Genomic DNA, 25,936 nt, shown 5'->3' with positions numbered 1-25,936 from the left:
GTGCAGTCGGGTGGTTAGACAGCAGGAGTAAGGTGAAGGGGGGGGGGGGGGGATGTTGGAAGTGGGGAGAAATAAAAAGGCTGTGGGTTGTTTGGTAGAACTGAAGCCTGTATGGCGCTGGAGTGGGAGCAGGGAAGGGGATAGGTGGATGAAGACTCTGCGCAACAAAGCTTGAGGCCAGGGGGGTTATGGGAACGTGGGATCTATTGCAGGAGGAGTTCTCACTTTGCTAGGAGGGATCCAGATGGTGCAGGCTATGAAGCAGTCATTGAAGTAAACCACATCGTGTTGGACAGTGTGCTCAGTAACCGGATGTTCCAGCTGTCTCTTGGCTACAGTTTGTCAGTGGCTATTCAAGTGGAGAGACAGCTTGCTGGTTGTCATGCCCATGTAAGAACACAGCACTGCAGTTCCAGCTTAGCTTGTAGATCACTTGACTGCTTTCACACATAGCTCTGCCTTTGATGGGATAGGTGATGCTTGTGACTGGACTGGAGTATGTGGTGAAGGGAGGATGTATGGGACAGTTCTTGCATCTAGGACTGTTATGGGGATATGAGCCATGAGGCAACGGGTTTGGAGCAAGGGTAGAGCAGGGATGAATGAGGATAATTGCGTAGGTGAGTAGCAGTCAGTCCTTTTCATAATATTGTCATTATTCCAGCTTGGATTTTTCATTGTTTGATTTTGCCTAATGGCTTTTCTTACATCCAATAATCCAGTACTATTTTCATTTGTTACTTTTCTTTGCATTACTGCACTCAGTGTCCATCCTTTCCTTTCTCTTCTTTCCTGTGTTTTACATGTTGCTCTGTTCAAACCATACTACACACACTGACTTAAGAGCCACACTGTATCAGCTGTCTTGTCGGCACTTAACACACAGCTACATGACTGTGCTGGTACTGCATCTCATGTCCCATATTGATCATGCTTCCTGCATCACTCTTCCATATTTTTGTGTGTTATTCTTTGTATCTTCCTCTGCCACATGAACTTGTACCTTGTACCTTTCACCCTCCCCCCCCCCCCCCAGCCCACCAACCACTCTTTCACTTCTCTTATTCCAATATGTACATACTAACGTCACCTAATCCAGTCACATCTGTTATGCTCCTCCTTCATACAACCTCCCACCAGCCTGCATCTCACATTATAATATTTTTATTTATTTTTGTCTTTGATCTTATGTTTTCATGTCGATGTCGATTTCAGTTCGTTTCCACCTCTCACTATTGGCTCTACTCCTTCAGGTTTCATCTTGTTTCCCCATACTTCATCTGTTCCATCCTATTTGTGATTTTTACCACATATTTTTGCAACTTTTTTCATGTGTATTCCTGTGTAAGTTATTTATATTTACGCATTTTTATCCTCCACCACAGATCCTCGCTCCTTCCATCTGTGCCAATCCAGAAAAGTTTCCTTATCTCTAGCCAGAACCCAGTTCTACACATTGTTCCTGTGTTGTTGCATGGCTGATGGAATCCTCAAATGGCCTTACCATGAGATTGCCAATCTCTGGCTGCAACCCTTCCTTCCACAATGACCTCCATCTGTTCAGATACTGCCAATCCTTAACCCTCACCAACCTAGTCCTGCAAAACCATGTAAATCAGGTCCAAACCCCCTTGCAATACCTCATCTGCATCCAAAATTCCCCTGCTCTGCAGTCCCAAATTCCAGTATCCCATCTCTCACAGTCGAAGTCTTGCACTCCAGGAACTAGAGCAGCATGGACATCATCACCTCAAAAAACTCTCCAACTTGTTTACCTCCTACTCCACCACCTCTACAACAGCCTTCAAACCTCCCTCACATCCCCTCATAGCTGACAAACCCTGCCTTGCAGATCTATGACATTTACACATTGTCAGAAACTCTCTCCCACCATCATACAGAATCCAGAACCCAAACAGACCTGAATCACAGTATGAACCTTTCCTCCAAAAGCCTTAGTCCCAACAGAAGTTTCAGTCCTTTCCAAAGGCCTTACTTGTTGCCCCACTCCCAAAGTCAATCATACTTGACTTGTTAGAAACCTATCATTCTCCCAGTCCCTACAGTGGAAACACTTTTCTGCCAGCAACTCTACCAATCAGACTCAATCCAAAACCAATGTTGAACACTACCTGACTCAGTTGTCTCCTCCATCCAATCGTGATCCACCCCCAAATCATCCCCTCTGAAGTGGTTAGTTTGTGTGTACATATCGCTTCCTCAGAGGTTAATATGCACTAGCGCACTCTGGTGCAGCGGGACTATGTACTTTTTCTTACACGTAGAAGTTTCCCTTCATGTTTTCATTTTTAACTTCAATTGATAGTAGGTGGGAATGAATAATATATATTGCAGACGTTAATGAATATTTATTTTCACGATATTACAAGTTGTGTTCAGTACCAAACATTTTAAAGCAAGGTGCTACACTAAAGGAAACTTTGCATTCTGCTCACTGGTATGAAATCTCTTTGCATAGGCCTTTCCTTGCACACACCATTCACCTTCTTGTTAGTCTTTTCTTCATTTTGGGCAGCAGAAGGTCTGGAAAATGTCTGGCTATAAGGCATATTGCTTCCAGTGTTCCAGGTGGGCATCCTACTGATGTCCCTTTTTAAGGTAAAGATATGGACAACTGTTCACCAAGACTAGTCATGAAGCTTATTCTACTTTGTGTGCCACCATGCTTCTTGTAAAGAACATATGCAGTGAAGCATACAGTGTCCAACAAGTGGCAGAAAAGCTTCTAATAACATTTTTTCAGCCTGCTCTTGGCCATCTGCTACCTTTGCAACGGAGAATCACACCTATCCATGCCTCCCATATTCTTGTTGTAATCAGCGCCATATGGTTTTTGAACGATTCCCTTCTTTGAGTTTACATTTACAAATGTATTGTCATGGAAGGTACTGACCATAACACTGTCTCTCTTGTCCCATTTCATTACCATCTGCTTGCCTCTGTATCCTGTTAGGTACTCTTCTCTCTTCAGTTTTTCCTTTTTTACACAGTTAGGGAACCCTTTCCCAGCTTTCCACGACAGTGTCAATAATTTTACTGGTTAGTTTGTCCACCAAATCTGGACTGGTGTAGCAGTTGTCAAGATAAATGTAGTGACCTTTCCTGAGTAGATCATGTGCAAGTTTCAAAACAGTTTGAGAGGTTTTTGTTTCTTCTGGATAGTGGCCACCATAATTAGTGTCCTTTCCAGTGTGAACAATAGATTTCCATACATACCCGAAGCTGCTTTCATAGAGCTTGTAAAATTTGATGCCGAATCTGCTGCACTTTGATGGAATAAATTGCCTGCATCCAAGGCACTCTGTCCAGAGCAACAACAGTTCATCAGAGGTTCTGTTCTGGCGTGTATACTGATCTGAATTTACGCCACAGATGTTCGATAATCAGGTGAATTTTGAATAGTTTTCTGCTGATAATCCCTAGTGGATCATACAAGGGCTTGTCAATGAAGTGGACAAATTTCAATAAAAGATGAAATCACTTTTCACTCATTTGTTTCCTGAAGAAAGGTGTGTCAACTGATTCTCTCTTTGAAAAGTATATTTTGTGATCTACATTTACACGTACATAGATACTCTGCAAGACACCATATGGTGCGTGACTGAGGGTTCCCTGAACAACTACTAATCATTTCCTTTCCTGTTACACTCAAAAATGGAACAAGGGAAAAACAACTATCTATATGCCTCCATACAAGCCCTAATTTCTCGTATCCTGTCTTGGTGGTCCATGCACACAATGTATGTTGGCAGTAGTAGAATCGTTGGTTGTGAACTGAACTAACACGCAGAAATGCAGTAGGTCTCACTGCTGCAGTAGTGTCTCATCAGATGTTTCTGAATCTAAGTCACTTTCACTAGCATCAACATCTGTATCATGAAAACTTTCAGAACTGTCACTGAAATTATCATCACTTTCTAAAAGCAGCTGCTCTGTCTGTAAATATGATAAATGACTTCTTTTCGCCATTGAGAAGGATTACTTGCTAACATGGCAGTAAACACAGATGAAGAAGACAGGCTTTTGCGGCTGCTTCACAGGATGCATGCTGTCAATGCACGCTTGAGTGGAACATGTTATAACTAGACCAAAATGTGCTGTGTTGCCTGAAGAGAGCTGCAATCTAGTAGACAAAACTCACCTCATTGCACAGTTTCAATGGCAGACTGATAACTCATCATTCTCATTAGCTACTAGCTATGGAATGCAGCGGATGGGTATATCTGTTTTGCCCACTGTGAATTAAGAGAGTATGGACAGATATATCTGTCATGCCCACCTAAAGGATTAACATTCCAGAATTTCTTAATCCCACACCTTGCCTCACCATCATTCACCAAATCCCTCAACGTGCGAGCTAACCTTACATTTGCAGAAAGAACTGCAGTCACCACCTAAAAATTGATTCCGACCTTATAACCCTACCTGCTGACAAAGGCTCCACCACTGTTGCTTTGAGCCGCAGGGATTGTGTGTTAGAAGGACTCCACCAGCTGTCAGATATGTCCACGTATAGACTCTGCCACAGTGACGCCATTCCAGAAATCCAACAGAATCTCCAATCTCTCCTCAAATTCTTAGGCCCATCCCAGAACATCTTCTCTAAGTCTATCTCTTTCCTTGCCCCTATCATTCCTCACACTCATACCTTCTACAAGGTTCCATAAACCCAATCACCCAGGACGCCCATAGTGGCCTGCTACTCTGCCCCCAATAAGAGAATCTCTGCTCTTGTAAACCAATACCTTCAGCCTATTACTGCAACCTACCCTCCTATATAAAAGACACCAACCACTTCCTCCACCAACTCTCCACAGTTCCTGTTCGTTTACCACACAGTGTCCTGCTTGTCACTATTGATGCCATCTCCCTTTACATTAACATCCTTAGTTCCCATCGCCTTGCCACTGTTAACCACTATCTTTCCCAACACCTGACAGATTCCAAACTTACAATCTGCTTCCTGGTCACCATGACAGACTGTATTCTCATCCACAATTACTTCACCTTCGAAGGCATCATGTACAGGCATGCATCGCACCATCCTGTGCCAGTCTATTCGTGAGCCACCAAGAGGAATCCTTCCTAACCATCCAGAATGTCAAACTCCTCACCTGGTTCAGATATATTGAAAACATGTTCGTGATCTGGATTGAGGATGAGGACAACTTATCCACACTCTTCCAGAACCTCAACATCATCTCTCCCATTCACTTCTCTTGGCCCTCCTCAACCCGACAAGCCACCTTGCTCGACGTTTGCTTCCATCTCATAGGTGGCTACATAGGTACCTCAGTCCGTATCAAACTTACCAACCACCAGCAATACCTCCACTTCATCAGCTGCCATCCATTCCATACCAAGAAGTCCCTTACATACAGCCTAGCCACCCATGGCTGTAGCATTCGTAGTGACGAGCAGTCCCTCTCAAAATACACCAAAGGACTCGCTGAGGCCTTCACAGACTGAAATTACCTCCCAACATTGTACAGAAACATATCTCCTGTGCCTTATCTTTCCAGTCACCCACCACCACCACCACCACCACCCAAAGTCTCACCATCCAGTCACACAGGAACATTCCCTCATGACTCAGTACCACCCAGGACTGGAGCAACTGAATCACTTTCTCCACCAGGATTTTGACTACCTCTTGCCGTGCCCAATATGGTATTCCACCACTCACTGAACCTACACAATGTCCTCGTCCATCCCTGCTCCCAACACTTTGCCTCATGCCTCATATGCCAGCAATAGACCTAGATGCAATACCTGTCCCATACGTCCTCGCACCACCACCTACTCCAGTCCAGTCACAAGCATTGCCTATCCCTTCAAAGGCAAGGCTACCTGTAAAAGCGGTATTGTGATCTACAAATGAACCTGAAACCACAGAGCTGCATCTTACATTGGCATGACAGCCAACAAGCTATCTTTTGGCATGATTGGCCGCTGACAAAATGTGCTCAAGAGGCAGCTGGACCACCCAGTTGCTGAGCACACTGTCCAAAATGATGTGGTTCACTGCAGTTACCGCTTCACATCATGCACTGTCTGGATCCTTCCTACCAACACCAACTTTTCTTAGTTGCGCAGATGGGAACTCTCCCTGTAATATAGCCTTTGTTCACATAGCCCCTTGACCTCGAGCTTTGTTAGTCTCTGTCGTTCATCCAGCTATCCCCTATCCTGCTTCCACTCCAGCACCACACAGCCGTCAATACCACCAACTCTCATCCAGAATCCATTTTCTTCTCTCTTTTCCCCTCTCTCCCTCTCCCCCTTTTCCCATCTAACCTGGAGGCCTTTTGATGGAAAGATTGCTTGTTTAGCAGTGTTTGTTGCGACTGCCTGTGGCTTAGCATCTTCACTATATGATGAGTAACAGTCTATCTTTTTCATAATAGTGTCATTATTCCATCTTGGATTTTAAATTGTTTGAAAACTAATTTTAACCATCATAAGTAAAAGTATTGACAGTTTTTGTATATGATGCATGATCACAGCTGTAGTTGCATCTCATTTGGAATAAATATACTTATACATGTTCATTATGCATGGAATACAGCACAGTGAATTATAAACCATTAATCATAGGCATGTGATTGTCTAAAATCTCACTTTGATTAAATCTTTTTAAATTCCTGCCCAATAATATTTATTATCAATATGGATCCTTAAACAGTATACAACATCTCCTTATTTTATACTCATGGACCATTCATTACTAGGACCTAGAGTCCAGTAGCCCTTTTAGTCTAATCATCTATATTTCACTTAACCAACTATGTTTCTCACAGAATTCAGGCTGTACTAAATTTGTGATCCCTTGCTTGATGCCTCAGAACATGTCCTACCAACCGGTCCCTTCTTCTTGTCAAGTTGTGCCACAAACTCCTCTTCTCCCCAATTCTATTCAATACCTCCTCATTAGTCATGTGATCTACCCATCTAATCTTCAGCATTCTTCTGTAGCACCACATTTCAAAAGCTTCTATTCTCTTCTTGTCTAAACTATTTATTGTCCATGTTGCACTTCCATACATGGATACACTCCATACAAATACTTTCAGAAACAACTTCCTGACACTTAAATCTATACTCAATGTAAACAAATTTCTCTTCTTCAGAAATGCTTTCCTTGCCATTGCCAGTCTACATTTTATATCCTCTCTACTTCGACCATCATCAGTTATTTTGCTCCCCAAATAGCAAAACTCCTTTATTACTTTAAGTGTCTAATTTACTAATCTAATTCCCTCAGCATCACCTGACTTAATTTGACTACATTCCATTATCCTCGTTTTGCTTTTGTCGATGTTCATCTTATATCCTCGTGTCAGGACAATGTCCATTCCGTTCATCTGCTCTTCCAAATCCTTTACTGTCTCTGACAGAATTACAATGTCATCAGCGAATCTCAAAGTTTTTATTTCTTCTCCATGGATTTTAATACCTACTCTGAATTTTTCTTTTGTTTCTTTTACTTCTTGCTCAATATACAGATTGAATAACGTCGGGGAGAGGCTACAACCCTGTCTCACTCCCTTCCCAACCACTGCTTCCCTTTCATGCCCCTCGACTCTTATAACCACCATCTGGTTTCTGTACAAATTGTAAATAGCCTTTTGCTCCCTGTATTTTATCGCTGCCACCTTTAGAATTTGAAAGAGAGTATTCCAATCAACATTGTCAAAAGCTTTCTCTAAGTCTACAAATTCTAGAAACGTAGGTTTGCCTTCCTTAATCTTTCTTCTAAGATAAGTCGTAAGGTCAGTATCGCCTCACATGTTCCAGTATTTCTATGTAATCCAAACTGATCTTCCCCGAGGTCGGCTTCTACCATTTTTCCATTCGTCTGTAAAGAATTCGTGTTAGTATTTTGCAGCTGTGAGTTATTAAACTGATAGTTCGGTAATTTTCACATCTGTCAACACCTGCTTTCTGTGGGATTGGAATTATTATATTCTTCTTTAAGTCTGAGAGTATTTCGCCTGTCTCATACATCCCGATCACCAGATGGTAGAGTTTTGTCAGGACTGGCTCTCCCAAGGCCGTCAGTAGTTCTAATGGAATGTTGTCTACTCCCAGGGCCTTGTTTCGACTCAGGTCTTTCAGTGCTCTGTCAAAATCTTCACGTAGTATCATATCTCCCATTTCATCTTCATCTACCTCCTCTTCGATTTCCATAATATTGTCCTCAAGTACAGCGCCATTGTATAGACCCTCTATATACTCCTTCCACATGTTCCAGTATTTCTATGGAATCCAAACTGATCTTCCCCGAGGTCGGCTTCTACCATTTTTCCATTCGTCTGTAAAGAATTCGTGTTAGTATTTTGCAGCTGTGAGTTATTAAACTGATAGTTCGGTAATTTTCACATATGTCAACACCTGCTTTGCTTAGAACTGGGTTTCCATCTTGTGGAGCGGCTGGTGGTTGAAATTAATACTTGTTAATAATATTTGGTTTGTAATGTAGAAAAGATGCATTTCCCGGCCGATGCACCATATGTGGGGCGGCAGGTGGTTTTATGCTGTTAATATAAAATGTTCCTATTAATTATGCTGTCTTTTGCCGTTCTCAACACTGGCTCTCTAACTACAATATTGGCAACCAGAAAGTGATTAGCAAAACGTGAAGCCTGTAATTAGAATTCCTAGTGCCCACTTCGTCTGAGAAATACACTTATAGCTACAGCTTATAGCTCTGAGGAATTAGGAGATTGTCTGGGATTCATAATCAAAAACGATCGTGAAAAAACGTTCGCTATATTCTGAAAGTCACAGATAAAAAAAAAAAAAGAAACCACACAATCCAACTACCAGAGCAGTTCAGAGTCTAATGCGCTGATGCAACTATAACTGTCCAAATTAAATGTTTAAGTGAATGCTCGCCATCATTTGATGATAATGTTCATCAAACGCCATGCTAAATAATGGTAGAATGTTTGTCCCGTGACGGCACGTGAAAATACAACATACGCAGACTGAAGATAGATCATTTAAGTCATCCCAGAATTAACACTTCACCCGAAAATGATTTTGTGGTTACACGTATCCCGATTAACTTAATACGGCATCCGAGGCTGTTTATAGCAATGATACCGACGCGACGCGACTCCCAACACAGGTGATCTGCTATTCAGCGTCTGGAGATAACTGGAGCCTTCCTTCCTTGTGCAGCGTTCTTATATATAAAGCCGCGGTGCGGACGGCTAAGGGAACGCCTGATCAAATCGGCTCTCCTGACTAGCCGCTGGGCTAGTAATGCACCATATTAAGTTATTGAATAAATCATCGCTTCCTTTGCTGATGGCTGATGATGCTCTCAATTTAAATGTGCATTCAACACAGAGGTAAGTAATCATAATAAAAGTCTGATGTGGCTAAGTAAAATATTTTGGCCGAGGGAATTAATTTAATTAAACTGCACGCAGTAGACGAGCTCTGAACTTGCCTTTTGGAGATACGCTATCACTATAGTTTTATAGTTATCCAAATGAAACTTCTCACATCTTTATGGTTATAGCGGATCTCCATTCTACTTAAATATAAACATCCTAGCCTTATTTATTAGCCTACTTAATCTATCTTGCTTCCTTAAGTTTTAAGACAAAAACCAGAAAATCATGAATTTCGACTAAAATCTTAATTTGTGAGATCCAGAAGATTGTTTCTACTAAATTATTATGAAAAAGGAATCTAAATATAAATTTTTAAGTCTCTAGCTCTTTTCTGTTGTACCAATGATTTTTACAGAAAAACATCCAAATTTCGAAAATGGTTAAAGTTATTGAACTGACATTCAACACATGTTGATTTAGTATTACTCCTGACATGCTAGAAACGTTTCAGATTATTTACTTGATTTTTAAAGTATTGCGTGACATTTATGACGTCAGAGCTAGTTACAGCGGACTAGGCTGGCACACAATAGAAAGACTGATGTGAATTTTATACAGCGTGAGTAGGCTGCTTCCCTACAATCTGAGCTCTTGATATTCATGCAAGTGGTTTTCTTTTCTCCAAAGGTCTCTTTAATTTTCCTGTAGGCAGTATCTATCTTACCCCTCGTGAGATAAGCCTCTACATCCTTACATTTGTCCTCTAGCCATCTCTGCTTAGCCATTTTGCACTTCCTGTCGATCTCATTTTTGAGCCGTTTGTATTCCTTTTTGCCTGCTTTATTTACTGCATTTTTATATTTTCTCCTTTCATCAATTAAATTCAATATTTCTTCTGTTACCCAAGGATTTCTACTAGCCCTCGATTTCTTACCTACTTGATCCTCTGCTGCCTTCACTACTTCATCCCTCAAAGCTACCGATTCTTCTTCTACTGTCCTTCTTTCCCCCATTTCTGTCAATTGTTCCCTTATGCTCTCCCTGAAACTCTGTACAACCTCTGGTTTAGTCAATTTATCCAGGTCCCATCTCCTTAAATTCCCACCTTTTTGCAGTTTCTTCCATTTTAATCTACAGTTCATAACCAATAGATTGTGGTCAGAGTCCACATCTGCCCCTGGAAATGTCTTACAATTTAAAACCTGATTCCCAAATCTGTGTCTTACCATTATATAATCTATCTAATACCTTCTTGGATCTCCAGGATTCTTCCATGTATACAACCTTCTTTTATGATTCTTGAACCATGTATTAGCTGTGATTAAGTTATGCTGTGTGCAAAATTCTACCAGACGGCTTCCTCTTTCATTTCTTACCCCCAATCCATATTTACCTACTACGTTTCCATCTCTCCCTTTTCCTACTCTCGAATTCCAGTCACCCATGACTATTAAATTCTCGTCTCCCTTCACTACCTGAATAATTTCTTTTATCTCATCATACATTTCAGCAATTTCATCATCATCTGCAGAGCTAGTTGGCAAATAAACTTGTACTACTGTAGTAGGCGTAGGCTTCGTGTCTATCTTGGCCACAATAATGTGTTCATTATGCTGTTTGTAGTATCTTACCAGCACTCCTATTTTTTTATTCATTATTAAACCTGCTCCTGCATTACCCCTATTTGATTTTTTATTTATAACCCTGTATTCACCTGACAGAAAGTCTTGTGCCTCCTGCCACCAAACTTCACTAATTTCCACTATATCGAACTTTAACCTATCCCTTTCCCTTTTTAAATTTTCAAACCTACCTGCCCAATTAAGGGATCTGACATTCCATGCTCCGATCCGTAGAACGCCAGTTTTATTTCTCCTAATAACGATGTCCTTTTGAGTAGTCCCTGCCCGGAGATCCGAATGGGGGACTATTTTATCTCCGGAATATTTTACCCAAGAGGATGTCATCATCATTTAACCATACAGTAAAGCTGCATGCCTTCAGGAAAAATTACGGCTGTAGTTTCCCCTTGCTTTCAGCTGTTCGCAGTACCAGCACAGCAAAGCCGTTTTGGTTAGTGTTACAAAGCCAGGTCAGTCAATCGTCCAGACTGTTGCCCCTGCAACTACTGAAAAGACTGCTGCCCCTCTTCAGGAGGAAACTGTGATTGGATACTGACCTGTGTATGTTGTTATTGAGTTTTATGAGGCTGATTTCCTGCTAAGACACCTTCAGCATTTGTCAGGCAGGTGCCAAATCAGAAGAGCTATATGTTTTGAACAATTAACAACTCTTTGTTGTCAGTGTTCATTAACTGGTTATCTTTATTTTCAATCCTGGAGAATAGTGGACAAAATTCAGACACTTGCCTCTTTATTATTCCATCTTTAATTAGCATATGGAACAGATTACCAAACTCAGGTAAATTCATGTACTTTGCCACTTTGTAGGGACCTCGGAACTAACGGTACCTGCTTATGTAGTAACTGTCAAGATACACCTCTTTCCACAGAAATATTATCTCTATACAATCATTTAACTCTCTACAGTGATAGTGTCCCTGTTTATATATCACCCTTTTTCTGTCAGTTTTCGTCATCCTTTTCCTCTAGGTTGACCTATCCTTTTCAACAGACCACATATACACCAAGTGGCGGAAGAACACACTCACAAGAGACTGTTGTGATTGGCCAATCACAACATTCTTTTATGTGTACGTTCTGCCGCCGCTTGGTGAGTAGATTTTTTATCTATCCAATTAAATAATTTTATCGATAATTGATTGTTTTCATTTTTATAAACAGTATATACATTCATATATACAGAATGGGGTGTAGTTTACAACTCTACCTTCTCCTCCTCCTCTACATACATATTGAGGTAACATACTCTTCTTGTATCCCATATTCATACCTGGTTTCTGTCTTCTGTGCTGTTTTCATTGTACTCCTTTGTACATAATAACCCATTATTTACCTATATAGAACTGTAACTCAGAATGCCCTCCCCTATTATATGTTTCAGCAATCATACCTAGATGTCAGCCCTTATATTTTACACTTTATAGCTAAGGGTATATCCATCTTTATTCCTCTGTTAGAACCTACAGAGCTAACAGCCAGCGCTTCTTAGAAGAAACAACTCACCTAGGCTATGCAGACAGCCTGCTGGCCAATGTTTTATAAGTTATGTTGTTTAACAACTATGAATGTAACCCTCTGTCATTCATTACATGTAATTATCTCATTATGTATGCATTAATTAATTTGTGAAGTTCCCTATAAAATACGGGACAGTTAAAAGTAATTACAGTTTTAAAGAAGATAGGTAAAAGACTGCTACAAAGAAATGTAAGGTGGAAGAAATATAGCAGACAACTCGATACCTAGCAAGTGTCATTGTTGTGATCTTCAGTCCAGAGACTGGTTTGATGCAGCTCTCCATGCTACTTTATCCTCCGCAACCTTCTTCATCTCCAAATACCTATTGCAACCTACAGCCTTCTGAATCTGCTTAGTGTATTCGTCTCTTGGTCTCCTTCTTATGGTTTTTACCCTCCACATTGCCCTCCAATACTAAATTTGTGATCCCTTGATGCCTCAAAACATGTCTTACCAACTGATCCCTTCTTCTAGTCAAGTTGTGCCACAAATTCCTCTTCTCCCCAATTCTATTCAATATATCCTCATTAGTTATGTGATCTACGTATATAATCTTCAGCATTCTTCTGTAGCACCGCATTTCAAAAGCTTCTATTCTCTTCTTTTCTCGTCTATGTTTCACTTCCATACGCGGCTACACTCCACACAAATACTTTCAGAAAAGACTTCCTCACACTTAAATCTATACTCGATGTTAACAAATTTCTCTTCTTCAGAAACGTTTTCCTCGCCATTGCCAGTCTACATTTTATATCCTCTCTACTTTGACCATCGTCAGTTATTTAGCACCATAAATAGTAAAACTCATCTACTACTTTTGTCTCATTTCCTAACCTAATTCCCTCAGCATCACCAGATTTAATTCAACCACATTCCATTATCCTCGTTTCGCTTTTGTTGATGTCCGTCTTATATCCTCCTTTCAAGAAACTGTCCATTCTGTTCAGTTTCTCTTCCAGCTCCTTTTGCTGTCTCTGACAGCATTACAGTGTCATCAGCAAACCTCAAAGTTCTTATTTCTTCTCTATGGAATTTAATTCCTACTGTAAATTTTTCTTTTGTTTCCTTTACTTCTTGCTCAATATATAGATTGAATAACATCGGGGATAGGCTACAACCCTGTTGTGATGGTTCGCCTGCTTTATTTCATCCTTGATTGTCTTTGGTGTCGACGTACTGCATTGCTACACTGGCTGAAAAATGGGATTCGTAATATCGACACTAACTACTGTAAATAATGTAGCCAACAGGTGCACAGTTGTCACAGTTGTTTACTTTCACTGTTCACAACCCCCGATAATACACAGTTATATATGTGAGCAGTGCTCCATTGTTTAACTTTCAATAAGCCTCATTGATAGCTTGCAGGCAAAATCCACATACTGCTACAATAGTTTACTATTTAACATCTACAAGCAGTAAAAGCCCTTATATATCCTCACAATAATAGGCGCTGAAACTACACATTGTTCAAAGTTTAATTTACAGAAATTACAATTAAAACTTAACTCATAAAATTAACTGAATACATTGAGAAGTTTGTTCTTTTTAACAGTTTCTTCTACAAGGTTTAAGCCAAAGTATTTGTTTAAATGATGAAATTAACAAATATTGTTACACAAACAATACTTTGGATAAAACTGTTAATTACTTTGGAATTAATTAAGGGCTGGCTTTGCCAACATGTTTTCAAATAGAGGCAAATAGATCCTTTAAGAATACAATTAGTTGTTCCTCCAAATGTTTATAATTAGTACAGAATTTATACTTCAACAACAGATTTTAAGTTACGAACCAATTACTGATTTCAGCCTATAACAAAAGATACTAACTAGGAATAGTCAAAATAAATTAGAAAATCAAACATATACATAAAACTAAGCACAAATATATCTAAAAACAAAGATGATGTGACTTACCAAATGAAAGTGCTGGCAGGTCGACAGACACACAAACAAACACAAACATACACACAAAATTCAAGCTTTCGCAACAAACTGTTGCCTCATCAGGAAAGAGGGAAGGAGAGGGAAAGACGAAAGGATGTGGGTTTTAAGGGAGAGGGTAAGGAGTCATTCCAATCCTGGGAGCGGAAAGACTTACCTTAGGGGGGAAAAAAGGAAAAAAGGATGGGTATACACTCGCGCACACACACACATATCCATCCACACATATACAGACACAAGCAGACGTATTTAAAGACAAAGAGTTTGGGCAGAGATCTCTGCCCAAACTCTTTGTCTTTAAATACGTCTGCTTGTGTCTGTATATGTGTGGATGGATATGTGTGTGTGTGTGTGCGTGAGTGTATACCCGTCCTTTTTTCCTTTTTTCCCCCCTAAGGTAAGTCTTTCCGCTCCCGGGATTGGAATGACTCCTTACCCTCTCCCTTAAAACCCACATCCTTTCGTCTTTCCCTCTCCTTCCCTCTTTCCTGATGAGGCAACAGTTTGTTGCGAAAGCTTGAATTTTGTGTGTATGTTTGTGTTTGTTTGTGTGTCTGTCGACCTGCCAGCACTTTCATTTGATAAGTCACATCATCTTTGTTTTTAGATATATTTTTCCTACGTGGAATGTTTCCCTTTATTAAAACTAAGCACAAAATTAGATCTGGTGTTATATTCTGCTCACATATATAACTGTGTATTATCTGAGGGCCAACCTTTGTCTTTTATGAAAATGCAGATTATACTCGTGTATGTTAATTTTAATTAATTAAAATTGAAAAACTGAATTTTAAGGAGGCAAATGGCAAAACAAGTGGAGGAAGTAAAATTATCTCAGCTTGCTTTGTCACATCACCCCCTCATTGGATATACCAGATATTTTTGATTTGATTTGATTTTTTATTGGTCCAGTTTTATCATATAGCACAATTGTACAATTGATATTGGACAGGTCAAAGATAAGTTATAATAACACATAATATTAGCAATTAAAATTAGGTACCTACCACAATTAATTTCGTTACTTATTCAGAAATTCTCTGACAGAATATAAACAGTGCTTTATTAGAAATGCCTTTGGTTTAGCTTTAAATATTGGATGAGTGGTATTTTTTATTTCCTCTGGTATCTTATTGTGTAGTATTTTACCAATGTTAATTATGCTCCTCTGATAGGTGGTTGTTCTGTGATATTTTTGATGTATATTTGATTCCCTTCTGGTACTATAGTTGTGTACACTTTTGTTCCGTAGCAGTTTGCCTGTTTTCAGGAGGTAGTCCCTAGTGAACAAGATAGTTTCAAAAATGAATAAACTTGGAACATTTAGAACACCAAGCTCAGTAAAATGGGATTTACAGGACTCCATCTTTTTAAAGCAACAAATTATTCTTAAAGCTCTTTTTTGCGTTCTAAAAACCTTTACACTGTGAGTTGAGTATCCCCAGAAAATGATCCCATATCGGATTAGTGAATGGAACTGTGCATAGTATGCCTGCAGTACTGTTGTTTTGTTTGTTGTAGTCTTTAAAATTCTTAGGCCATAGCACACAGATGATAGTTTTCTACACAAGTTATTTATATGTGTGTCCCACTTTAAGTCTTGCTGAACCCAAAGACCCAAGAATTTTGTGACACTTACATTTTCTAGGGGATCATTTTTTAATTGGACTTGAATAGACATTTGATTAGTTGGAGGAATTAAATGAAAATCGACACACACAGTTTTTTCAGTATTTATAATGGATTTGTTTTTTGTGAACCACTCAGAAAGTCTTTTCATAGAACTTTCTGCTGTGGACCGCAAAGTTTCTGGACTGGATCCAGTGAACAATATGCTGGTGTCATCGGCCAACAGGATAGTTTTTGTAGGACTCATATATTCAACTAAGTCGTCCACATAAATCGAGAAGAGTAGTGGACCTAAGATTGAGCCCTGTGGTACACCATATTTTATTGGTATTTCCATATAAAGAAAGGAGTTGTTTCTTGTTTTATTCATTTTGTTGAATTCATACTGAAGTGATACCTTCTGCCTGCGGTTTTTTAGATATGAACACAACCAGCTATGTGCTACACCTCTTACTCCTCGTCTTTCTAATGTTTCGAGCAGAATGTTATGGTCCAGGATGTCGAAGGCTTTTGATAGATCTAGAAAAATACCTGCAGCTAATTTATGTTGATCAAGGGATTTTAAAATGCAATCTAAGAATTCGAAAATTCCTGTCTGTGTAGATTTAAACTTTCTAAAACCATGTTGTTGTACTGTAAGAGGTGCATATTTATTTATGAAACTTAAAAGCCTGTCATAGAAGAGTTTTTCTAGAATTTTTGAGAAGGAACTTAACTGTGACACAGGTCGGTAGTTTGATATTTTTTCAGAATAACCTTTTTTTTAGCAGTGGTGAAACTTTTGCTATTTTAAAAATATCTGGGAATACACCAGTTTTTAAAGAGAGGTTGAAAATTTTTGCCAAGGGGTTTGCTATGTGGTGAGCACATGCTTTTAATATGAAATCAGGTACTTCATCAAGACCACTTGACATTTTATTGCTTAATGATTTAATTTTACGTATAATTTCATTGGGGTTTGTTTCATACACATACATAGAAGCACTGAAGGTCACTGACTTGCTGGAGAAACTTGGGACTGGTCCTTGACAGTGTACTTGAATGAGGTCTTCAGCTAGTGAGGTGAAGTATTCATTGAATTTTTCCACAACTGAATTTGGGTCTGTGACTTTTGAGCCTTCTAGTGTTAATGATACATTCTTTTTCTTTGGCACTGAACTAAAAGTTTCTTTCTTTATAACTCTCTACGTGGATCTCATTTTGTTAGATGAGTTTCTTATCAAATTGTCATTCCACATAATTTTTACCTCTGTGACTACTTTACCATAGATTCTTTTGTAGGCTTTTGAATAATCTGTGAATTCTTGGGTTACTCTATATTTCTTACAAGAAGATAGCAGAGCCACCATGTTTGGAAAATTCTCGGCTAAAATGACTTGCTAATCTATATCCTAGGATTGAGGTTAATTTTACTTCGTCATTTCGTAGCCAATGTTCAGTAACGCAAATTATGTCTATGTTTAGTGCATACTGGAGTAGTGCTTCCAACATGGAAATTTTATTTGTGAGTGACTGAATGTTATGGTGTAGTATAGCAAAATCTGGGTACTTAGTAACTTTAGTTGAAATGGTTTCTGATTCTTTATCTAATGGCATTTCTAATACAGCACTTACCCTAAAAAAAATTCTGTATCTTTCTTGTGTGTGGCTTCTGTTCGCTGGTGGCAATCAGCAGGTGAGTTAACTTCTGGAGCTTGTATAAGTTTTGCTTCATCCACATCTGTGCTCTTCGATTTAAACCATTTCGTACTTTTCGTTTGGCTGACGACTTGATAGATATTACAAGTAGCTAACTGGGCCATTCAGTGACCACAAGTAACCCCAGACAGTGGGTTAAATATCTGCACACAAAAAATATTAGAAATGAAATCTTAGCAGAACTACAGTTCATATGTCTTTTTTAAAAATTTATACCGTATTTACTCGAATCTAAGCCGCACTCGAATCTAAGCTGCACCTGAAAAATGAGACTCGAAATCAAGGGGAAAAAAAAATTCCGGAATCTAAGCCGCACCTGAAATTTGAGACTCGAAATTCAAAGGGAGAGAAAAGTTTTAGGCCGCACCTCCAAATCGAAACAAAGCTGGCCCATTGTAATATGAGGCACAATTTAGGTCGAATGAATGACGATACAACTACAGTAGTTTGGTTCGAGTCGTAAGCTTAGCAGTTAAGCTTTACCAGGTAGCCAAAAACGCTCAGTCTGTATTTATATGGGTACCCTACATTTTTCACGTACTTCATCTGGTCTGAATTGATTGCTTATTTTTCTTTGATCTGATAAGTGCCGTTCTCTTTGTTATAGATGTTCACGTCACTCTAAGCTGAAAATGCAATATTGTACTGTGTCGTGCATTGTTTGTCGCATTCTGATAATGAGTGTTTACGGCCTATCGCTGCTCACAGCATGGCTTGCTTTTGAGTGCGCTACCGCCGTTTACAGTTTTTTTTAAAAAAGAGAGGAATCGTTTCATTAGTGAAACAATGGCAAGAGACTGCTATCTGTTGTTACACTGCTGCTTTCTTTGATAATGATCAACAAGAACCAAATAATAGACTGTGTATGATAGGAGATGTTCTGAACGAGAGTTTAACGAAAATTTTTCTCCGCTTGAAAATCTTTGCAGACGCCTCTTTTGTACATTACATTCTGCACAGGAATTAGAGTCATCTTAGATTTAAAAATCTAGTCAATTGCTGTGCTTCATTTCTGACTGTATCACTATTAGGCATTAGAATAATATGAATATAAACATGACATGATATGTATATTCTTTCACGTTTGCTGTTGTCTCACACTAGTTTCGTAGTTTATTAGGCAGACAGGATTTAAATGAGGTAGCAGCAAACACGAAAGAATACATGGCAAAATGTTTATATTCGTATTATTCTGATGGTGAAGAGAATACTGCATGTGATTCACAATTCATAAAAGTTTCTATTAGCAACCATCTCTTCTCACAGGTAGGAAAAAATTCAGAACGTAGAGTTGGCCATATTGACAAACATCCCAAATAGTCTTGCCATTCAGATTTTCGTAGTACATTGAAATGCTGCTACATTCGAATATGAGCAATACGGAATTTGTATTTACTTCTTTAGATAATGTATGAAAATGCAGTGGTCAAAACTCGGGGCAGAGAAAAAAGTTCGCCTTCCACCTTTTTTTTAAATTTATTTGCTGATGCAGAGGTTTTGGCACCAGCATTTATCTTTGTTCATGCAAAGCATGCCTGTGTAGTGCTACATGTATTCGACGGCAGAAGTTAGTTGTGGTGGCACCTACCAACATTTTTCACAACTTCCGCTTACTTTGCACTCGATTCTAAGCCGCAGGCGGTTTTTTGGATTACAAAAACCGAAAAAAAAAGTGCAGCTTATATTCGAGTAAATACGGTACTTATATGAACTGGCCATATGAAAATCCCCATGTAAAATATTTACATAAAGTGTATTCCACATTTGCACAAAATATCCACAAGTTAAAGTTTTAATAAAAATTAGTCATCATCATCTTAAGTGATGTCCTTTTTTGGGTAAACAAAGATTACATTTTAAGATAGATATCACTTTGTACAAGTCCTGCCTTGCAAAAAAAAAAAAAAAAAAAAAAAAAAAAAAAAAAATAATAATAATAATAATAATAATAATAAGAATAATAATAATAATAATAATAAAAAAAAATGCTTATGAGTTGCAAAAAGTTAAATTACACTGCACATTGCAGTTCATTTTTTTAGACAGAAAATTTCACTTGCTCATTGTTTAGTATTTTTCACAAGCACTTTCACACTTTTAATGAGCTTTTATGCATTTTCTCACCAATTTGTCCACGCCTTTAACAGGTCCAACTGGCAGTTGGTAAGGTAATGCACTGCTATCAGTTCCCTTGGAGGTGGTTCTCCTCCACCACAGTACATAAAAAAATTAGAAAAATTAACCTACTTTAGTACACTTACTTTTACTTCTAACTTAAGTCTAAGGGAAAAAAAAATATTTTAACGCTAATGGCAAATGATAGTCATTACATCACAGATAAATACATAGTTCTCATAACATTACAATAATTAGCACTAAATTTGACTATAGCACGAAAGGTGTGAACTAGAAAACATTTTCAATCAAGTGCACATCACATGACAAAACCTTACTCTAAGTCATAACTAACTGAAACTGGTTAAACTTGAAAGACTTTTGTTTCTTTCCCATTTGCAAAATAGCAAAAACTCAAGATGTGCAGTAGCATAGATTTGCTAATCATTACATTATGAAAAAAGAATAGAATCACCATCACGTAACTTAATTAATAGTCAAATCTAACTCAAGGGGATAGATGTTGTACCAAAACATTGTCCTATGTCGTCACTGAACTCTGAGCAGTACTCTCTTTCAATGAGAAAATTAAACCCTCACAAGATGTTATCAAATAGTTGACCTGTCAGAAATATTCGCATCAGTCTAGCACCACAGTTATCAGTTAATCAGCAAAATTTCTTTTCTTCATTCCAGTATTACCACTTTAAGCTCATAATTCTTCAGAACACAAATAGAAGTTATCAGATAAGGTATAGATCTGATATGACTTGTAAATATTGCTCTTTCTGTTAATCTCTCATTCCCAACTGCAATGTCATGGATTGCACAATATACACAGTACCCATTGTTACCTACTTCACAAATAGATCCTCAATACAGTTACCCCACATTTGTTTGTATACAGTTATCTTTTGCATAATCATGTCTGTCAGCTCCATTATTTTACTTACCTTTCTCACTTAATTAACTAGTGGAATGCATTCTCAAAAAAATGTCCCTACTGCAGAGACAGACTCCCTAATCATTAAAACCCTAACATTATTCATTATGTAATAAATAAATACCTGCTCTGCTTGTTCAATGCAAAACAGACTCTACTGAAAAACACTCCACAGTAACAAATCTCTATGCTAAGGCAAACTTAACTCCCGTTACTGATTAGACAAAATTATCACATAGAAACACTTTTATTTCACTGTATTCCATCAAATTAATATTCTATCCTGAAGGGTGATATACATACAAATCTTGCTTAGTCTTTCCACACATTACTCCAGGCAACTATGATTAAAGTTGTAATTCCTTAATGTTAGAAAAGGCTGTACCATGACACACTTCTATGCGTAGATAGTTATCTCCATATACTGACTGCACTGAAAACAAACGCTTGTACTGTTCCACAATTAATATTAAGGCTTGGTATCCAAGATGGTTTTTACTGCATATTGCCTCCGCTGCTGCACCAATGAGCTGATTACTTCAGATGTTAATTATAGTTTTCAGGTAATATGCACGTTCTCCTCCATATATACTGACCCCTTTCATTTTCAGTTTACCTTACCTTTTTGTTTGACAGAAATTCTTTAATCATGGTACCAATTTACTTTCTTTCATCCTCTTATGACTCTACTACTTATAACTAACACAAGATAACACTGAGAAACAGTTTCTAACATATCCCTATACTAAAGTATCCTACTGAACAAAATCACGTGAAAGTCAAGGATAGAATATTTCTGATTCACTTATTAACTACAGATAGGATAGTAGAAGAGTTTGACTGCCTCAGGAAACATGAAGAATAAGACAGACAACTGGGGTAAGCATTATCGCCACATAATGAATCCAACACAGAATGCTGTACCCCCTATTTGCTTGTAGGTCTTACTTCTGGTTCAATGCTGGTATTTTGAATTACCAAGAAATTGCACTCCCACAGCTGTCCTGCCAATTCCACAGTTAATAGTACCTGTTGTTTCACACTCTTTGATAGCTTACCAGTAGCACCAACAATTTATATACCCTCTGTGAAATGCCATTCAAGTCACTACCCCTGTCCAGTAAACACTTAACATGTATCCCTTGTACCCTTGCTGTTTTACAGGGTGCCACACTTCATTTTCACTTACCACATGATCTTCTTCATACAACAAATCCTCATTAATCCTTTCCTGAAAAAACTATCATCCTGCTTATCAACATGGTTTTCAGACACAGTCAAATGACAGATAGCATGGTCCTCTTCCTCATTACCACTCTCAAACTCTTAACTCTTCATTGGGCCTATTATCTTCCTTTATTCTTTCTTACCACATGACCAATTATAAATTTAAATACCTTGTCCTTGGATACATCATTGCCATCATCATTATAACTGCTGTTAGAATCGGACCCACTTTCACTTTCCCTATGCTTTAGATTTTGTACCTCTTCTATCTTTTTCTCCGTTTCCAGCAATTTGGAATCTACATTTTTATTTACTTTGACCAGTTTTTCCTCTACCACTACTGCACACTTGGTTTCTACCTCTGTTTCTAAATCATTTTTAATTGGATAATTTTGGTTCTCAAGTTTAACCCCGTTTTCAGCAAAAAATTTCCTGGCAGCTTTGACTTCATATTTACACTGTTTTTCAGAAGCCTCCACCCTCCTACTATAGTCATCACAAAGCTTCTTTCTCTCTTCTGCACATTTACTACTCATTAATGTTAATTTCTCAATAGTATTCTGCTCTACTTTCTTTATCTTTTCATCACAATCTTTAACTACTGCTTCAATCTTCTTATTTAATTCTGGAAGATTAGAGCTGGCTACCTTAATCTCCTTTTTAATTTCTTTCTTCAGTTCATCCTTTAAGTTAACCATGGCAGTTCTAATGCTATCAGTTTCTTTTTCCACCCTGATAATGTCTTCTTTCATGCTACTAATGTCTTCTTTTGTACACATAGTCTACTACATATAATTTGCATTAACATCACTCCCACTTTTCCATGTGCCATAAACTTTTCCCCTTGCTGATTTTCGCTACTAGGTTCCTCCTCCTTAACCTTAACAATCTCATTCACTTCAGTACTCTTTTCCTCCATTTCGCTCACATCACAATACAATATATGTGATGCTTTTATCATTCCATGTACAATAGGCCTTTCATCCCCATCATTCAAAGTTACATTCTTGTTTGATTTATAATCACTATCGTCTACAGAACCAGTCCCACTTAGGTCTTTCTGATCATTTAACAACTTAACCTCTACAGCTTTGTTCTCAGTCACACTGTCTTGTTTGTTAAAGCCACTCATTATGTATAACTTAAAACAACTTTTGCTATGAAATTACCTTATTCTCATTCACTCATCTTCTGCTGCTCTGCGGTTGTCATCTCGATCTGTACAGCTGTGGCAAGGTGAGGCGTCTTGTCAGCTGTGTCCACCTGCGTGCTGATAGGCTGCTCCTGTACTCAGTGGCTACTTCCGTAGGACCCACTCGCTGATTGGTTGCTGTTATACTGTGGCTATGAAACCCATGCGCTGATTGGTTGTTGCACCACTGTACTGTGAACCGCTGTTGAGTTCACTGTTTGAAGTTCACAAGTCCTATTTTATTGTGCTTACATACAATAGTCCCCACACGGGCCACCAAATGTGACGTTCACTCGCTTTATTTTTTTGTTGATTGTCATTGGCGTCAACGTACTGCGTTGCTACACTGGCTGAAAAATGGGGTTTGTAATTTCGACACCGACTTCTTTAAATAATGTTTCCAACAAGTGCACAGTTGCGTTTCACAGTTTTTTACTTATCACTGTTCACCCCCTCCCCGCACCCCCATAATACACAGTTAAATATGTGGCCAGTGCTCTATTGTTTAACTTTCAATAAGCTTCATTGATAGTTTGCAGGTGAACATTCACATACTGCTACAATAGTTTACTATTGATCATCTGTGAGCAGTAAAAGCCTAACCACACAGTTCATTGTTCTATTAGAATTATAAAGTACATATGGAACAGACACTGTCATTATTTTAACATATGGCCTAATTGTGTTACACTTATTTCGCAGTTAATTTGATGCATTGCTGTTGATTTAACCATACAGGTTCCTTGTCTGAAACTCGGCCCTGGGCTGACTGTCTTGGGACAAAAAATCTGGCCCTTATATAATCTCACAATATTAGGTACTGAAACTACACATTGTTCGAAGTTTAATTTACAGAAATTACAATTAAAACTTAACTCATTAAATTAACTGAATACATTGAAAAATTTGTGCCCTTTAACAGTTTCTTCTACTAAACTGTTTAAGCTGAATTATTTGTTTAAATCATGAAATTAACAAATATCATTAAGCAAACAATACTTTTGACAAAACTGGTAATTACTTTGGAATTAATTAAGGGCTGGCTTTACTAACATGTTTTCGAATAGAGCCTAATAAATACATAAAGAATACAATTAGTTGTTCATCCAAATGTTTATAATTAGTAAAGAATTTATATTTGTTTATACGTCAATTTAAGTTACGAAACAATTACTGGTTTCATCCTATAACAAAAGACACTAACTAGGCATAATCAAAATAAATTATAAAATCAATTATATACATAAAACTAAGCACAAAATTAGATCTTGTGTTATATTCTTTAAAACTGAGGGCCAACCTTTCTCTTTTATGCAAATGCAGATTATACTCACATGTGTTAATGGTAATTAGTCACACATGAAAAAATGATTTTTAAGGAGGTAGATGGCAAAACAAAAGGGAAGTAAAATGATCCCAGCATGCTTCATCACACTGTCTCACTGCCTTCCCAACCACTGCTTCCCTTTCATGCCCCTCGACTCTTATAACTGCCATCTGGTTTCTGTAAAAATTGTAAATAGCCTTTCGCTCCCTGTATTTGACCCCTGCCACCTTCAGAATTTGAAAGAGAGTATTCCAGTCAACATTGTCAAAAGCTTTCTCTGAGGCTACAAATGCGAGAAACGTATGTTTCCCTTCCTTAATCTATCTCCTAAGTTAAGTCATAGGGTCAGTATTGTTCTTTGAGGTTATCCAGGTCCAGCTCCTTTTTGCAGTTTCTTCAGTTTTAATCTACAGTTCGTAACCAATAGATTGTGGTCAGAGTCCACATCTGCCCCTGGAAATGTCTTGCAATTTGAAACCTGGTTCCTAAATCTCTGTCTTACCATTACATAATCTATCTGAAACCTGTCAGTATATCCAGGCTTCTCCCATGTATACAGCCTTCTTTTATGATTCTTGAACCAAGCTATGATTAAGTTATGCTCTGTGCAAAATTCTAACAGGTGGCTTCCTCTTTCATTTCTTACCCCCATTCCATATTCACCTACTACTTTTCCTTCTCTTCCTTTTCCTAATATTGGATTGCAGTTCCCCATGACTATTAAATTTTCATCTCCTTTCACTATCTGAATAATTTCTGTTATCTCACCATACATTTCTTCAATCTCTTCATCATCTGTGGAGCTAGTTGGCATATATACTTGTACTACTGTGGTAAACGTGGGCTTTGTGTCTATCTTGGCTACAATAATGCGTTCACTATGCTGTTTGTAGTAGCTTACCTGCACTGTGATTTTTTTATTCATTATTAAGCCTACTCCTGCATTACCCCCCATTTGATTTTGTATTTATAACCCTGTATTCACCTGACCAAAAGTCTTGTTCCTCCTGCCACCAAACTTCACCAATTCCCACTATGTCTGACTTTAATCTGTGCATTTGCCTTTTTAAATTTTGTAATCTACCTGCCCGATTAAGGGATCTGACATTCCATGCTCCGTTTCACAGAACACCAGTTTTGTTCCTCCTGATAAGTGTGAATCATCTTAATTCACACAGGACGTGAATTTATGTGAGGTGTGTTAATAGGACACACATATTTTGATCATGTCTATATTATTTAGATGTGGAATTCCTACAATTTTGTACATACCTTCATAAAGATGGAAAATCTTGCTTGTTTCCTTGTTTAATTGTGAGCTAGGATGAAA

The 25,936-nt window shown here is 38.2% G+C and overlaps 1 protein-coding gene across 1 annotated transcript in view; it reads left to right on the top strand.

The window, feature by feature from the left end:
- Positions 1–25,936, top strand: part of LOC126473927 (DNA polymerase subunit gamma-1, mitochondrial) — a 152,826-nt gene that overhangs the window by 60,152 nt on the left and 66,738 nt on the right.

The sequence above is a fragment of the Schistocerca serialis genome, chromosome 4 (assembly GCF_023864345.2).
Source record: "Schistocerca serialis cubense isolate TAMUIC-IGC-003099 chromosome 4, iqSchSeri2.2, whole genome shotgun sequence".
Classification (NCBI taxonomy): Eukaryota; Metazoa; Arthropoda; class Insecta; order Orthoptera; family Acrididae; genus Schistocerca; species Schistocerca serialis.
The sequence above is the reverse complement of the archived record's forward strand: the minus strand, read 5'-3'. Positions and strand labels throughout refer to the sequence as shown.